The sequence below is a fragment of the Acipenser ruthenus genome, chromosome 8 (assembly GCF_902713425.1).
Source record: "Acipenser ruthenus chromosome 8, fAciRut3.2 maternal haplotype, whole genome shotgun sequence".
Taxonomy (NCBI): Eukaryota; Metazoa; Chordata; class Actinopteri; order Acipenseriformes; family Acipenseridae; genus Acipenser; species Acipenser ruthenus.
The window spans coordinates 30284957-30299305 of NC_081196.1; positions in this window are offsets into that span (position 1 = coordinate 30284957).

Consider the following 14349-nt stretch of genomic DNA (forward strand, 5'->3'; position numbering starts at 1 on the left):
TAATAGGGAAATAGGGCGAAACTGACTGATGCTTGTAGAATCTTTTTCTTTAGGTATAAAGACTCCACCTGCTCGGCGCCATGCTCTTGGTACAACCTGTTTTTCCCATGTCACTTTCATCAATTTTCACAGGATTCGTAGAACTCCTGAAACACTCTTGTACACTCTGTACGGAACTCCATTAGGCCCTGGAGCTGATGAAGCCCTTGCTTTCTTCACAGCTCGCTCTACTTCTTTCCACTTAGGTGCACAGTCCTCCATTTGGTATTCTGATGGATTGATAGGTGGGATGTCTGAAGGAATTGACATAGGCTCCTGCCTTTTTGAATCTGTATGTGTTTCCTCCAAATATCTCTCCAGCTCAAACTTAGATGCTTTTAGTGTGGCATTCTTCTCACTGGTGAATAACTTCTTTATAAATTTGAATGGGTCTTTGTAAAAGTTAGTTCTCGCATGCTCCTTCTTTTTGTAGTGTTTCTGTAGGCTCTCAGCTCTGTGCAATGTTGCAAGCTTATCTTATCTAGTTTGTCTGACCAGGTTCACAAGGATCAGTAATATATTGGCAGTTAGTTCTGATATTACAGTATTATTATTTTTAGTCGTAGTAGTATTAAGTTTAACACGCTTACTTGTATGGCCGTTTATTTCAGAAAATATTTAGATTGTGGTATGTACTGTATATTTACATGTAGACTGGCAGACAAAGTATAGGCACCCTATGCTTATTACACCATAATTCAAGGTAACAGATTAAGGACAGGCATTAAGTAAACTTTAATCACTTTTTTTAATAAAATCAGTTTTTTAATAAAATTTGATACAAAAGTAGAAAAGAAGGTTAATATCAAAATAACATAACTCATAGCGCATTCATCTCAGTAAACAATAATATTCAGATAATATCTCAGCTTCAGTGTAGATATTAAGTACTGTACCTGTGAAAGCTAGCATGCATTCAATGTCTATATTTTGTCTTTTTAGAAGAACCAATAATATTCTTAAGTCAGCAGATATAATAATGTGAATACCCAAGCAGAATAACTGTTTGAGTAAACGTGAGTCAGCAAATAAATGAATATAAATTCAGTGAATTCTAAGTAGGGAGCTGTCCTAAAATCAATAATGGTACTAACATAATATTACTTCCTTTTACATTAAATTAAATTGAATACCAAGTAAATCACAATTACACATACTAACTTACATGTCCTATTATAGCACTGAAGTTTAAAAATAACTATTAAACCAGTTACTTGAATTAGAACAATACACTTACCATTGCTTGCACTTAAATTGCTGTTTCTCTCCTCCCATAAGTAAATCCAGTTATTTATATAACAGTTTTGATTATAACCCAAAATGAATAAATTGCTAAATCTTCCAGTTTCCATATATATATATATATATATATATATATATATATATATATATATATATTCATTGGAAAAAAACAACCTGTGAATTCTATTTACAGTCTAATCTGGCCCCAGGAAAGGACTGGTATGTGGGCCCCCCTCTCCCCCTCCTAAGCAATGAAAAAGTAAACCGGCATACACAGTACTATATCAATCCGACCTTGTAGTATACTCATCAGCCAATTAACCAGAGGGGACACTAGTCAGCATCTTGCCAGAAAACTGTAGAAAGGGAGATTTTTTTTATAGAAAGTGCCGTGCAACTTTATCAAAGGAGAGTTGATTTTATAACCAATGAAAAGTCATGAGAAAAGTCACGTGACTATTTTTAAAAAGTCACTTTAATTTTTTGAGAGTCGCGGGTTGTGGGTTTTTTGGGCTTGTTTTATTTGGAGCGTGCTTACTTGAGCGTTTTTGTAATAGGTGACGTGACATCAACAGTTATAAATGGTTGTAGGAGTGGTTTTGGTGATTGACTGGTGTCAATGTATATGCATGTCATTAGAATTTTAGAATCCTCCTATCCCCACTCCAGTTCAACTAAGAAAACACATCCAAATTCGTGAACTTTCTGGCCACCCACTTGACACATCCTATCAAGCCACGCTAAGTTGAAGAAATAGCAGTATGCAGCCAACAAAGTGGGCGAAATATGGAGAAAAATACAACAAAGAGTGGGAAAAAGAAAAGGAGTTGAAAGATTGGATAAAGCCTGTGGTCGGTGACGACAGTAAATCTGCAAGCAAATTTTGTAAAACCGAGATTCATGCACATCGTGCAGACCTTTTGCAACATGCAGGGACTGACAAACATAAAAGAAATGCAACACCATTTTTTTCTATGTGCATGACAAATGTTGGATTTACAGTATCAAAACCTTCAACCACGATGCACCAAGCGGATCTAAAACTTACCTGCTACATTGCCTGCCACTCAGCGGTTAGTTCCGTGGATCACCTCGGAGAATTTGTTAGATCAGCTTTCGAGAAAGATGTAAGTCTGCATTGCACAAAATGCACGGTGTTAATAAACAATGCATGTCCTCTGACCTCATCAAAGACATGGTGAGTCTCAGTATTCACTGTTTATAGATGAGCGGACAGACATTGCTGCAGTAAAGCAGCTCCTCCTTAAACAAAGTTGTATCTACATTTTTGGGATTAGTCAGTTTGGAAAGTGAAACAGCTGAAGCACTTGCCACAGCACTGATTCAGTTTCTTGACAGTATTGGTCTGGATTGCAGCAGGTGGATTGGGATTGGGATTGATGGCTGTAGCGTCATTCTGTCTACACACATCTCGGAAGGAACGAGAATCTCAATCTGAACAAATGTGTATGTCACTCAATCCAGCTGTGTGCCAGTAAAGACAGGTAGAGATACGGGAGGGGATGGTGGAGTCAGAGGTGGGGAAGGAGAGGAAAATCTGAGCATCATTAGCATAGAAATGTTATGAGAAACCATAGGATGCGATGAGGGGGGCCAGGGAGTGGGTGTAGAGAGAGAACAGGAGAGGACCCAAGACTGACCCTTGGGGGACTCCTGTTGAGAGAGGGCGAGGTGTGGAGGTTGCTCCACGCCAGGTTACCTGGTAAGTGCGGTTGGAGAGGTAGGAGGAGAACCAGGCCAGAGCAGTGCCAGAGATTCCCAGGTCAGCGAGAGAGGATAGTAGAATAGAGTGATCGACAGTGTCAAAGGCAGCAGAGAGGTCGAGGAGAATTAGGACAGAGGAGAAAGTGGCAGCTCGGACAGAGTTTAGTGAGTTGGTGACAGACAGGAGGGCGGTTTCAGTGGAGTGAGCAGAGTGGAAGCCAGATTGGAGAGGGTTGAGCAGAGAGTGGTTGGACAGGAAAGCAGAGAGTTGGCGGTGTACAGCCCGCTCGAGGGTTTTGGAGAGGAAGGGTAGGAGGGAGACAGGACGGTAGCTCTGGAGGGAGGTGGGGTCGAGGGTAGGTTTTTTGAGGAGGGGAGTGATAGAGGCTTGTTTGAAGGCAGAGGGAAAGAGACCAGAAAGGAGAGAGGTGTTGAGAAGGGAGGAGATGAAGGGAAGTAGAGCAGGAGCAGCAGCTTGAAAGAGGTGAGTGGGGATGGGGTCCAGGGCACACGTGGTGGGTTTGTGACACTGGAGCAGGGTGGAGAGGTCAGAGTCTGAGAGGGGAGAGAAGGTGGAGAAGGAGGGTGAGTTAGTAAGGGATGCAGTGGGTGTAGGGGTTGGAGCAGGAGGGGGCGTGGGGGAGGGAGAGGTGTTAAAGAGTTTGCGGATATCTGACATTTTAGAAGAGAAGAAAGAGGGAAAGTCATCAGGAGAGATAGAGGAGGGGGGAGGAGGGGGAGGGTTTAGGAGGGAGGAGAAGGTAGAGAATAGTTTACGTGGGTTGTTAGTGGAGGCTTGGATTACAGATTGGAAATAAGTACATTTAGCAGAGGAGAGAGTAGAGGAGAAGGAGGAGAGGAGAGTGCGGTAGAGGTCTAGGGCAGCAGGGAGTTTGGTTCTCTTCCATTTCTTTTCAGCAGATCGCAGTGTGATTCTTGCTGAACGGAGCGCAGAGGAGAGCCAGGGTTGAGGAGGGGAGGGGCGAGCAAGTCGGGAGGTGAGGGGACAGAGGGAATCGAGGGAGGAGCTGAGGGAGGAGAAGAGGATGGAGATAGCAGAGTCTACAGAGAGTTGCGAGAAAGAGTCGATAGGAGGGAGGTGAGAGAGAGCAGTGGAGGCAAGGACAGAGGGGGAGAGAGAGTGGAGGTTACGGCGAGAGGTGACAGTGGGGGTAGGAGGAGCAGGGAGAGAGGGGAGAGACAGAGAAAAAGAGATGAAATAGTGATCAGAGAGGTCCAGGGGGGTGACAGAGAGGGTGGAGGGGCAGCAGGCCCTGGAGAAGGTGAGGTCCAGTTGACGGCCAGCTTTGTGGGTAGGGGGGGATGGAGAGAGACAGAAGTCGAAGGAGTGAAGGAGATGGAGGAATCCGGCAGAGTGGCTGGGGTTGAAGAGATGGATATTGAAGTCACCTAACAGGACAGTTGGGGTTGACAGAGAGGGGAGGGAGGAGAGTAGATAGTCAAGTTCATCGAGAAAGTGAGCGAGAGGTCCAGGGGGACGGTACAGTACAATTAGCAGGAGTTGACAGGGAGAGGTTAGTTGGACAGCATGAAATTCAAAGGTATTAACAGAGAGTGAGGAGAGGTTGGAGGGGACAGAAAAGAGTAAGGAGGGAGAGAGGAGAAGACCCGTCCCACCTCCCCGTCCAGTGAGACGCGGGGTATGGGACAGGACGTAGAGAGAGGACAGGGCGGCAGGAGTTACAGTGTTATCAGGGGACAGCCATGTTTCAGTGAGAGCAAGGAAATCGAGAGAGAGGTGGGAGGCAAAGGCAGAGATGAAATCAGCTTTGTTAGCAGAAGAGTGACAGTTCCAGAGTGCACCAGAGAGTGTGCAGGAGGGGGGAGAGGCAGAGGGATGAGGTTAGAGGGTTTGGAGGAGCAGCGGTGGAGAGTGGGCAGAGGACGAAGGCGAGAGGACAGAACAGGGATGTGAGAGACAGTCATAGCAGGACAGGCAAGACATATAGGTACAGTGGGAGCGGTGGGGTGGAGGGTACAGACCTGACTAGTAGTGTTCGGATCTATTCCAACAGCGTCTCGGTGCAGGCCTCCCCTGCTGGACTCCCACAGCTAGACTCCCGGCTCTTTTGTTGAGGCTCTTCGGTTTGCTGGCGCTTCGTGCTGGCGCGGAAATAGCCTGCCTGATTAATATAACAGCTGGGTGGGAAAAGAACAGCTTAACTATCTGCCTCAGACCCTGGTTACCTGTAGGACAGGTACACCCCCACTCCCTACACCCCCACTCGACCTCTACGCTCCTCCTGCACTAGAAGACTAGCTCTACCTCCTTTACGCTCCCCGGCCTCCAGAGCCCGCTCCTTCTCCACCCTCGCCCCGCAGTAGGGGAATGACCTTCCTACAGATGTCAGGACTGCCCAGTCCCTGACCACCTTCCGGCACCTCCTCAAGACTCACCTCTTCAGACAGGACCTGTAGAACTCCTCTTTTTTTCCTCCTGGACACTCACTCTATCACTCTTCCTTAAATGCGCTTTACTTGCTCTTATCTGCCCCCTATTTTACTGCATTTAATCCTGTACTTTAGAGAACTGTAATCTGTCAAGTGTTATTTAATCTGTAGTATTTTGTATTTAATTATATCCTGATGCAACTATCACTGACACTGTTATCTGCTCCATTATTGAATCGTATTTTGTCATACTTGTACTTGCTAGAACGAAAGTCATTGTATTTATCTTGCTCTTAATTGTATTATTACTTGTACTGTGATTCTTGAAATGTATTTGTTTACGACTGTAAGTCGCCCTGGGTAAGGGCGTCTGCTAATAAATAAATAAATAAATAAATAAATAAATAAATAAATAATAATAATAATAATAATAATAATAAAAATAAAGCTGTAGAAACGCTGCCATGCCACAGAAGCTCGTTCAGCTATCGGCCACTAGATGATTCTCCATTGACTTGATCTGACTATAGTGAAAATTCAGTTATCAAAAAATCTGGGTCTGGTAGTGGCAAGTTGTTATAGACCACCTTCTGCTACCGCAGCCTCTTTATCTACACTTAGTGAACTTATTGCTCCTCATCTGAATCTTGAGTTTATTTTATTAGGAGACTTAAACTGGGATATGTTACAATCTAATGATACGGTTAAATGTCAATTTGATTGCAAATTTTTCTCAAATTGTAACTGAACCTACCAGAATCGATCTTAAGTCTCCTGATAAATTATCTCTGCTTGATATTATTCTTACAAATAAGACTAATAAATATCAGTCTGCTGTTTTTTGTCAGGATCTTAGCGATCATTGCTTTGTCTCATGTATCCGGCGTGGTCTAAGGGATAAGCATCCTCCTTTGATTGTGTCTAAAAGAAGCTTTAGGAATTTCAGTGACCAGGCTTTTTTATACGACTTAGCCTTAATTGACTGGAATAAAATAACACTCATTCTGACTGTCGAAGATTCATGGGCCTTTTTTAAGGATAGTTTTCTTACTATTATTAATAAACAGGCTACTCTGAAGAGAGTCAGGATTAAGAATCGTAACTGCCCTGGTTTAGTCCTGATTTAACTGTCTTATTACAGAAAAATAATCTTGCTTGGCGGTAGGCTAGAGCTTATAAGGACCCCACTGATTGGCTGTCCTTAGGACAGATTAGAAATAAGTACACGCAAGCTGTTAGGAGGGCTAAAGTGAGTTACTATAACCTTCAATTCTCTAATTCTAACAATCCTACGAATTTCTGGAAGTCGGTTAGTATGTTAGAGAATAAACCACTCTCTTCCCATTTACCTGTTTCAACCACTTATGATTCTGTAGTGGTAACTGATAAACATATTATGGCAGATCTATTTAATGATCACTTTATTAAAGCTGGGCATTAATTTGATAGGTCCACTCTTAGTAAAGTTGTAGCTCTGTACCAGTTAAGGATGGGGGACAAGTTTTAAGTCCTTTCACCTTCTCATTGCAACCGGTCACAGAAATGGAGATTTTTGACGTGTTAAGTAAGATCGACCCTAAAAAATCTGCGGGATCTGACGGTATTGATCCTTTTTTTGTAAAATCAGCAGCTTATTTGTTATCTTCACCAGTATGTTATTTATTTAACCTTTCTTTTAAAACAGCTGAAATGCCACTTGATTGGAAATCGTCATTTGTCATGCCCCTCTTTAAAGGGGGTGAGATAACAGATCCCAATTGTTATAGGCCTATTTCTATTTTACCCTGCCTCTCTAAGATTATGGAAGCAATTGTAAATAAGCAACTAAGTCTCTTTTTAGAGAGTAACAATATCTTATCTGATACGCAATGAGGTTTTCGTGCTCAACATGGGTGTGTTACAACAGTTTTAAAAGTCCTGAATGATATTACTATGGGCCTTGATAAAAATCACTGTTGTGCTGCTATTTTTATTGATTTATCTAAGGCTTTTGATACCGTGGATCATTCTATTCTTTTAAACAAGTTCCGGAGTAGAGGCTGTGACGGGGTTTCTGCTGCTTGGTTTCAGAACTACCTTTTAAACAGAACGCAATGTGTAAAATCGGATGGATTTATATCACAGCCTTGTATAGTTACCAAGGGTGTGCCACAAGGGTCAATATTGGGCCTTTCTCTTTTTCCATTTATATTAATAATATTGCTAAGGGAATAGATAATTCATATATCCATCTCTATGCTGATGACACTATTTTATATTCAATTGCCCCTACTCTATCTTCAGTGCTATCAGACTTGCAAACAAGTTTCAATCAAATCTTTTTGTGATCTATGTTTATTGCTTAATGTTGATAAAACTAAATGTATGTTATTTAATAGATGATGTGCAAATGTTACCAATCCTGCAATTCTTGAGCAAGGCTGCAGAATTGGTGCCTTTTGTAAGGTTGACCTTGAGCAAGTGGAAGTTTATAAATATCTGTGTATTTTGCTAGACAGTGCACTTTTAAACCACATATCGTTAAACTACAATCGAAAGTTCGAGCTAGACTCTGCTTTCTTTACCGAAATAAATCATGCTTCACACAGCCAGCTAAGTACTTATTGGTACAGATGTCTGTACTACCCATTTTAGATTATGGAGATGTCATTTATAAAGCTGCTTCTAATGTTGTCCTTAGGAAGCTTGATGCTTTATATCATTCTGCAATAAGATTTGTCACTGGTGCTCCCTACCGCTCTCATCACTGTGATCTCTACACTTTGGTTGGCTGGTCCTCACTTCAAACACGTCGGCTATGTCATCGGTACATACTTATTTATAAAACCCTAATCGGGAAATCACCCCTCTATTTAAGCAAATTGTTGACTATATTGGTCTCCTATTACAACCTTCGATTCAGCAATTTGATTAGTTTAATTGTCCGTCGTGTTTTTACTGCTGTTGGGCATAACTCATTCCAATATGCAGCTGCTCACGATTGGAATGAGTTACAATCAAGGCTTAAACTTCCTGGTTTTATCTGATTTTATTAGTTTTTTTTTTTTTTTTTTTTTTTTTTTTTTTTTTTACTGATTTCATATTGTTGTAATGTTTCTAACTGTCTATGTATTGTTGTTTGTTGTATTTATGTTGCCTCTTGGCCAGATTGGCATTTTAAATGAGAACTTGTTCTCAGTGTCTTTACCTGGTTAAATAAAGATTTTAATTGACTGTTGTGTGCACATACTGGATCAGTGGGATGAGCTAAAGTTGCATTTCCAACTGAGCAAGGATAAACAACGATGCTATGATGCAGAAGTTCTGTATCAGATTGTGACAAGGATGACGTATGTGGTGATGTCAGGCCAGAAAATGAATGGAGACAACAACAGTAGACAGGGGTACAACTGCACTGCGATGCGTTTATTATTAAATAAAAAGTTTAAACAAAACAAAACACTTTCTCAAAACAAAACGGAATGTTGGCCAAACAAATAAACAAATACGGAACAAACAGAACACTAAATTAAACAAATATCGTGCTGGTGTAAACCAGCACGGGTAGCAATTGCTTACTTTTAATTTTGGTTCTTACTTGTCTCTTTCCTCCTCTGGACAATCCACCCTGTGCAGCCAAAGCTGCAGGTCTTTTATATTATGGCAGAGGGATTAACTGGCTATTAATTATCCTGTTAACCGCTCGGCCATGGTCTGCGCGAGTCTAATAATTCTGCGTGACTGTCAGCTAGTTAAATAATCAGTAGCTGACAGTCATGCATTCTCACGAGGGAATTAAAACAATAACAAATATGGCAGACAGCACCTCGCTCGTCCTGCCAAACATAATAAAATACAAAATACAGCAAATACAAATCATAATATGCTCAGGGCAGGGAGTACCCCGTCACACAGATGTATTGCAACCCTGTCAATAAACTGTATTTACAGTTTCTAACACCAGTTCTGCAGGAATTTGCTAGAATCAATAAACTGTTCCAACTCAACTATGGTAATGCCTTCAAAATGCTGGACTGCCTCCAGTCTTTCTTTTGTACTCTTATATCAAGGTGTTGTTTTCAGAAAGGATCCATTTATCTGACGGTAAACTCCTTGAAGTCAATTTGAGTGGCCCAGCAAGACACTTGCCACTGTGTGCTGTTAATTTCGGCATACTGTTTACTGTTGCTTTAGGAGATGTAAAGCTTGACAACACTGTTGAATCTAATGTGAAGAATAGATGCCAAAACCTCCTTCTTGAAGCTGCTAAACAAGTAGAGTCGAGACCTCCAGCAAATATCAATCTGTGGAAATCTATGTCAGCATACAGTCCGTCAGTTAAAACCTCAACTATGCTGAAAATATTCAAAGGTGACCTGGGGGCCTTTGATGCACATTATCAAGCCATCAACTTCAGGACTGGAAGAGCACAGATGACAAAAACACAGCCGTTCTGGGTGGAAGTATACCATTTTCAAGACAGTAGTGGTGAACGGTGCTTTAAAGAGATAGCCCTGTTTGCGCTTTCCCTACTCGCCATGCCTCTGAGTAATGCTGATGTGGAACAAGTGTTCTCTCAGATGAACAATGTGAAGTCCAAGCGCCGGAACAGGATGGGTCACCGGACTCTGAGCAGTATACTGCATGTCCGCTATGGGTTAAGAAGACTGGGGATTTGCTGCAAGGATTTTGTCCCAAGCTGGGATATGCTTCAACGGTTCAACACGGGAATATACAACATTGAGGCAACAGAGACCATGGAGGATGGAGAAAGCGAGGATGACCTTTTTAATAATATAAGTACACACAAATGTATTTTCAATATTTTTAATATAATTTAATGTTGTATGCAGCATAACTAGAACTACTAAAAAAAAAAGGAATTTGTATAAACACCCCCACTCCTCTCCCATGAAATGGGTTGGGCTTATATTGGGATTGTTTTGAAAAGATTTTTTTTTTCTTGTGAGACTTGGCAACACTGTGAAAGACTGAGAAAAAAATGCCCGCAAAGCCAGAGGGATGTCATCAGGGAAAGTCTCATGATCGATTTTTTCCAAGGTGTGTATTGCATATATGTACGGATATCAAAGTTATAGTTAACCAGTATATGGGGCTATTTAGCACTTGTTAAAACTGCTCTCCATCTGTCCATCTTGTACAGTATTCTGCAATTGACTGTTGATGCACTTATCAAGTCTTAATCTTGTTTCGGTTTCCTTCCAAGCAAGGTAGGCTTGTATGAGTTTGCTGCTAGTCTCGTGTTTTTGATGAATACCTGATAGATGGTGCAGGGCATTAAAATCATTCACTCATCAGCTTCCCTGCACTGTTGCTACTCTGTATAACATACACGAGAAGCAAAACACTTTGTTTGCTTTTTCCGAGTACATAAGCAAATCCCTTTGAATGTTCTCTCCATTGACTAATCTCAGATAACAATATGCTCTTGAAAAATGTCTTTGGAAATGGCACATTTGGATGCTTTACAGGTCCCTGCTCTGTCCAATAAATGCGAAATTAATGTTATTTGAGTCAGGGAGGGCCAATCTGAAAGGACCAAGACTCATACTGTCTGTGATCGCCGCATGTCCACTATCACTATCAGATTTCAAAGTTTTACTAATACCCTTGCTCTGCTTGGAAGTGGTGGAAATGTAAGGCTGGGATGACGGTTTCAGAGAATCAGGGGGAGATACTTCATCATCTGTTTGCCCTGAAGAACACATACCCTGGGCCACTGATTCAGTAACTGCAGGTCTACTGCTTTCCATGTGGGCGCAGTCTCCTCTCTTGGTATCTTCAACGCTGTCTCCTCTCTTGGTATCTTCACGAATGGTAGGATGGCGAAGCTAGTTCCTCATACCTGTTTTAAGCTTTTTTCTATTATCATCTTTGGCTTTGTTTTTTTTCTCTTTTGAGCCCTGGAAAGAGGTTTATTTGGCCCTGTTAAAATATATAAATAATTATGTACTACGATCCTAATTGCAAACTACAGTCACTACTAATAGTATCATAACACCACACTGCTCTGCTTACACGCGCACCTTACCGCATGCATAGTTTTGGATAGGCAGTACAGATAAGTAACCCATGCAGAGACGGTCTAAATTAGGCATCACTTTTTTAATTGCTACATCCTATCTATCCATACATATCCATTTTAATAGAAACACTACTGTGAAAAGCAAATTGTTTTTTGTGAGCCCCTTGTGTCCTGCACCTCTTGAACCCCCTTATTTGCACCCCTGACCAGTACACACTTTGCTGGTCTCTATTATTATTATTATTATTATTATTATTATTATTATTTACAATTGTTACAAGATACCACATTATTTTTACATACAATTACCCATTTATACAGTTGGGTTTTTACTGGAACAATCTAAGTAAAGTACGTTGCTCCAGAGTACAGCAGCAGTGCCCCCCACCTGGGACTGAACCCACGACCCTCCAGTCAAGAGTCCAGAGCCCTAACCTCTACTCCACACTGCTGCCCCAAAGAGCCAGGTAATGGAAAAGAGCCAAGTAATGGAGGCCAGCTCTTCAAACATCTCATCACCCAGTTTCTCAGGGCTCAGTACATTTCTCATCAAACTGCAGGTTTGGGGACCCATTCTACTTAGTAAGATAGCTTTCTTCTTACTAGCGTCCACAATGTCATTAGCAGTACAGAAATGTGTCAGTATTTCACAGTATTCTTCTTTTGGGTCTGAGAATTAAAAGAATCAACGGTCCACACTGTGGCTGCCATTTTCCCTTGAATTGTTTTGTGTATTATTTACTTTTTTTTATCCACCCACAAAGACTTATTATGTTATTTACTTGTCCTACCTGGATTGTAGTGCTTCTTTATTCAAAGAATAAAGAATGACACCATGACCCGTTGTCATGCTGGTCGGTTACACTGCTTTTTGAAGACGCAGGGTCGACCTGGGTGTCGTACACAAGTACACAAGTTACAGACGCTTTGTTCCAAGCTTCTCTGGATTGAACCGTCGGCCCAAATGTTGATTAAAGCAAATGTTTCTTCATTCCTGCTGCAATCTGGCTCATGGTGTGTCTCAATCAACAAACAGATGGCTAAACACAATAAACAGAAATGTTCCTTGCGGAAGTGAAACCTTCACGCAGGCGTGGCTGTTTGTTACTTTGTCTGCTTGCGAATGCCCATCATGCATTTTGTCTCACTTGACCCGGGTCACAGTGTGTTAACCCACATCCCACATCCTCAGGGTCAACCCAGTTACGACCCAGGTACGTGGATTCACACTACGCAGGATTGTGACATGGGTAGCCAGAACCTGGGTCTGGACCTGGGTTGGAGCACCAGTGTGAAAGGACTTTTAGATGCAGAAATACTTACTGAAACTCTATTAAGAGTAACCACGTTAAGAGGGCTATCCAAAACACCAAACACTATCATCTAGTGGTCACTCCATATACTACTCTATAACAGCACATTCATAACAGTCTGAAATACATTTTTTTATCAATCATACTGGCATAGACTACCAGAAAGAAGGGCTCTTAGCTTTACAGTTGGATTGGCTGAATTGTTGGTCATTTAATACGTCACAAGCAGACGGTTTAAATGACAGACAATTAAACTAATCCAAATTGTACAATACTTTGCCTTGCTAGCCTGTCCTGTATGACTGAGGCGCATCTAGTGGGAGCCGTTGCAGTGTGAAGGTGAGTGACAGGAAAAAACTGACAGCGGTATACAGGTAGTGCTTAATATTAGGTTGATGATTATGCTCCTGAGGATTGTGAGTTGTGTCCAGGATAAAATATCAAAAGAAAATGTTCACATTAGTTTTCAGATAAATGGTGGAGCGGCACCACATCACAAAATAGTACCACAGCGACACTCTAGCCCCACTACACCCCTGTCCAAGTCTCTCCAACAAAGACTTTTGACTTCCAAAAAATATAGTGACAGGATTGCTGTATGGTAACCATTTTCAATATACAGAGTGGTTGAAGTGTAACTTAATTAGTTCACAAACAAGCTAGTGTACAAGAAATCTTGTGTCATAGTGTGACTCTAGGTGCTTTACGTACAGACACATTGACTTATTTTATACTTGGGTATATTATTATTAAAACTTTATTTTACTAGGAAATCACATTGAGATTAAAACCTCTTTTTCAAGTGAGACCTAGCCAAGAAAGGTAGCAGCAGTACAATAAAACATACTACAATACAAACACAAAAATAAAATACTTTTAAAACACAGACAAGTCATACTCAATACAATAAACAATCAGTTAGTGACAATCAATTAGTGACAGGTATAATCAACTACTTAAAACAAGCACAACTCTCAATAAGATAATCATGCAGCTTACTCATGAATTGTACTAATGTTATTTGGGACTACAACTTAAGTTTAGACTGTAATTCATTCCAAGACCATGGAGCAAAATAAGCAAATTATCTTTTAGCAGCCTCAGTACACACTTTAGGAACCGTAAAATACAAAAATGAGTGTGATCTAAGACTGTAGTTACTACAAGTGACTGTAAAGTATTCATTTATGTATGGAGGTAGCTTACATAGAATAGCCTTCTATAAAAAACAATGATGAGTACTGTAACTTGAATTAGTAATCTATCTCAAGGCAGCATGACATATGGGATCCAAATGGCTTAATGTTAAGGGGATACAAACCTATAGACTGTGTCACCATAATCAATTTGTGGCAGAAATATACAAGCAATTAGCCTTTTTTTGTAACTACAGAAATACAAGATTTGGAAACTTGGTTGCTTTTCTGCAGGAGAATCCACCCCTAACCAACACATCATCAGCAAGGGCATAAAGGCTCCCTGTGTTATTCTCCCATGTCGCTTCTTTTGTTTCTGCTTTTTAGTCATGTTCTGGGAAGCCGAAATGGGAGCCGACCGCTTAGAGCCTGGAGGAAGGGCTACCATCAGCCATGG